This window comes from Oncorhynchus mykiss, chromosome 28 (assembly GCF_057628025.1).
Source record: "Oncorhynchus mykiss isolate SJ-2025 chromosome 28, ASM5762802v1, whole genome shotgun sequence".
Lineage (NCBI taxonomy): Eukaryota > Metazoa > Chordata > Actinopteri > Salmoniformes > Salmonidae > Oncorhynchus > Oncorhynchus mykiss.
In genome coordinates this window covers 35,747,501-35,751,542 of record NC_143049.1, presented here as the reverse complement: position 1 = coordinate 35,751,542, position 4,042 = coordinate 35,747,501, and the positions used below count along the sequence as shown (strand labels likewise).

At 38.1% G+C, this 4,042-nt stretch overlaps 1 protein-coding gene across 3 annotated transcripts in view; it reads left to right on the top strand.

The window, feature by feature from the left end:
• The first annotated feature begins 3,345 nt into the window (after nucleotides 1–3,345).
• Nucleotides 3,346–4,042, top strand: part of LOC110508238 (amyloid beta A4 precursor protein-binding family B member 1-interacting protein) — a 23,895-nt gene continuing 23,198 nt past the window's right edge. For 2 of the 3 annotated variants that reach the window (XM_036966925.2, XM_090225217.1), the window contains exon 1: nucleotides 3,346–3,543. The gene's annotated coding sequence lies outside the window, so the exon portion shown is untranslated. The remainder of the gene's footprint in view (nucleotides 3,544–4,042) is intronic. The other variant, XM_090225218.1, reaches the window with a different exon arrangement.

Genomic DNA, 4,042 nt, shown 5'->3' with positions numbered 1-4,042 from the left:
ACTTTTTAGGCTATTGCAAGTTCGTGCCTGTCAAATGTGATCCCCGAATTTCCCCTTCCCTCATTAGGCCTAAGTGTTAATAACCTCTTGAAGCAAGGGGGCAGTATTTTGATGTTTGGATATAAAAAGCGTTACCAAAGTAAACTGCTTATTTCTCAGGCCCAGAAGCTAGAATATGCATATAATTGGCAGATTAGGATAGAAAACACTCTAAAGTTTTCCAATACTGTCAAAATATTGTCTTTGAGTATAACAGAACTGATATTGCAGGCGAAAACCTGAGGAAAATCCAACCAGGAAGTGCTGTTTTTCTGAAACTACTCTGTTCCATTGCAAGCCTATCCTCCATTTAAAGGGATATCAACCAGATTCCTTTCCCTATGGCTTCCACAGGGTGTGAACAGTCTTTAGACATAGTTTCAGGCTTTTATTCTGAAAAATTAGCGAGAATGATCACATCGCGTCAGTGTATAGCCAGATGTCCTTAGATTTGTTCATGCACGCGCCATTGGAGCGAGACCTTTTCTTTCTCTCTTGTATTGAAAAGTTTACCGTCCGGTTGAAATATTATCGATTATTTATTGTAAAAACAACCTGAGGATTGATTATAAAAAACGTTTGACACGTTTCTACAAACTTTACGGATACTATTTGGAATGTTTGTCTGCCCGTCGTGACCTGCACGAGCCTGTGGATTACTAAACAAAACACGCCAACCAAATAGAGGTTTTTGGATATAAAGATAACCGTTATGGAACAAAACAAACATTTATTGTGTAACTGGGAGTCTCGTGAGTGCACACATACGAAGATCATAAAAGGTAAGCGATTAATTTGATTGCTTTTCTGACTTTTGTGACCAATCTACTTTGCTACTAGCTGTTTGTAATGTTTTGTCTGCTGAGAGCTGTCCTCACATAATCCATTGTTTTGCTTTCATCGTAATGCTTTTTTGAAATCTGACAGGTGGATTAACAACAAGCTAAGCTGTGTTTTGGTATATTGCACTTGTGATTTCATGATAAGTCAATATTTTTTGTAATTTGAATTTGGCGCTCTGCAATTCACCGGATGTTGACGAAAATGATCCCGCTAAAGGGATCGGTGCGCCAAGAGGTTTTAATTAGCCTAATACTTCATACAATATACAGCCAAAATATTAACTGGCAGCTGTAGGCTAAATCTAATCTAGCTAGGTTTCCATCCAATTGGCAGCTATTCTAAAATCCACATTAAAACAATATGCAATTTCCATCTCATTGACCTGTTGAGGATAAAATGCTGTGTGTGATGACGTTGGGCACATAAAAATACATTTTGCAGTTAAATTCCCATGTACAAAATACATTTTAAAAAGTTAAATGAGTGTTCATTGCATTTTCAACCCTACTGATGGGTTTCTTACCAAAAAAATGTGTTATAGTGAGTGTGTCCACTCTGGTTTTGGTACGTGTGCTGTAGCCAACAGCTTGAAGATACAGTGTGGGTATAGCCTACATGACGAAATCATTATGGACAAAATATAATTTTTATTTGTTAAATGGCAGCCAAGCATCGATGATCATGTCACCAGAATAAGACCCTCGATATTTATTGGAAAGGAGCATCAAGCTCATCATCGTGCACTTTCACCACCCTGTTAATACATTTTACCGACACAAAAATATCCCACTTTGTTTAGCATATTTTGTTTTGTCGACATGTGTAAAGTTTATCGACAAATGTTCTGCCTGTCATTAAAAAAAAATTCTGACATGTACTACCTGCATAAAAAGTTTGGATGGAAACCTGGTTAGTGTCTTTCTCAGTTCTCTCTACCTCGACCGCACTGTCTTTTGTAGCAGCAGCTGGTTTGTCGGTGCTAAGCCTAACATCATTTCTCAGCACAGACACAGTCACAGCACTCGGACAAGCAGAACCAGAACTTTTAGAAAATATGGCTGTTAATTTCACACGTTTAACAGCGTCGGCCTCAAGAGCCTTTTTTTTGTCTCTATCTAACTTTTTCGGGCACCACCTTTCCGTTTTCAACCAGCCCACCCTCCCAAAAAAAAGATGATCCGGCCCATCTAGCATTTGCCAGAATTGCCAGATGGCCAATCCGCTCATGCCTCCGATTTTGTTACCCGCTGTGAGTTTGTTTTTAGTTTTCGACCTTACAAACTCAAAGTTATGTATGGCTGTCTAGTATTTAATTAATTGTGAATTAAAGTAAATTAATCAAAAGGTACTGTTAGTTACTGTAAATTATGAAATCACAAGTTTGATTTACAATATCATTATTATTATTACATCATTATTATTATTATTACATCATTATTATTATCATTACATCATTATTATTATTATTTGCCTCTTTGCTATTTTAACTTTGGAATACAAGCTAATGAAAAATTTGAAATAAAAACAGAAGAATAAATTCCACGCTAAAATGTATTTGAGACTTCGACAGGGGACGGTATGTGTTTCAGACTACAGACCTTTTCCCCCACAATATTAAGTACTATCAAATTCACTGAAGGGGTGAATGGCAGCTTTGAGGGGCGAATGACGGCTTTGATCTCCTCTCTGACATTAAGTGCGCAGCGACAGACTTTCTAAAACACAAATCTAAGGAATCGTAAAAAGGAGAGATGAAAACCTAAGTCTGTCGTCTTTTATGTATACTTTACAACCTCTCCGTTTCCCTCATCCTCCTTCTGCCATGTGGCTTTGGTTAAAGCACGAGCCTCCAGTTGAAATTCAACCGTGGTTGAATGTTTCCTCTGCTTGCTTTCTTTCATTAAAAATATCACAGGCTTTAATAATGGAACTCCCACAAGCACATAATTTACTCTGATGACTGTGGAGTAAAGAGGACTGTGTACAGGAATACTCCTATATATATATGGCCTTTTTCAGCCTAATTAGGAATTGCTGTCAGGACCACACGTGTGTTTTGACGTCTACTCTGTAAACCGATGAACTGACAAACCCTTTAGGCTACATCTTGTCATGTTATTAGATGGCCTATGATGCATTCAGTATCATTCCTTGTAACATTAACACCAATTTATGTCGCATTTTTAAACTGCGAATAGAGTCCGTATCAACTTTATGACATAGTTATAAAAAACATCTATGAAATCACAACCTACAGTCAAATTAAACCTTTTCAAGGTCTGAACATTGAATCCTCCCTCAAATCTGGACAAGCCCCAAAGCAAATTCACAGTAAGCTTCCAACATCTTGTTTGAACCTATCCTGTATCCTCAGACCAGTGCAGATTAGGCAGAGGAGACAAGAAGAGAAAGCCACCTCATGCTTAGATACAGTACAAACCAAGCATTTTGCTGAGTCATGCCACAGTGAGAAGGTCAACTTCCCCACAGAACAGGAAATAGAGCCCACTGATCAGACAAGTCTCAGTATTCATACCAGTTCCAGATCAACCCCACGTGTGCAAGGTGCACATGTACTTTAAGACACAAGAACTACAGATACAATATCTACCGTTGACTCTATGACTGGAGAGTAACCCGGGAGATCGTTCAACTCCAAAGGTAAACACTTTGGTTGTTTTAGACAGGATCTTGTTTGTCTTTTTACATGTTTATCTTTGAAATGTACGTCCTTTGACTTTGATGACTTTGCTTACTTAATACGTCTGTGAATGGACGCTTTACTTGTAGCGTCATCATCTGTTATGTTATCTTACGGTCTGGAATTACACTCTTTCCAGGTTTGAGGTTTAATGCTTCTTCTGGTACTGCCAAAGATAAGGGCGTGGTTGCTCTTAATGCGATGTTGAATTGCTCATATTTGGCCTTGTAACATTTTCATGTCATGCTGAAATTGTTATGTGCTACTACAGTACATTACTATCACAAATACAGCCCATTGGCCAGTTTAGGGTTAAATACTTGAACATACACATCAGCTTTGGTTAAATAGGCAATCTGGGATTGGTACATCCTTTGTGGACTTATAATTAATGATAACCATTGAATGCCAGATTGCCCAATTAAAGCAAACACATGTCTTTTTACAGCAGCAGCCAGT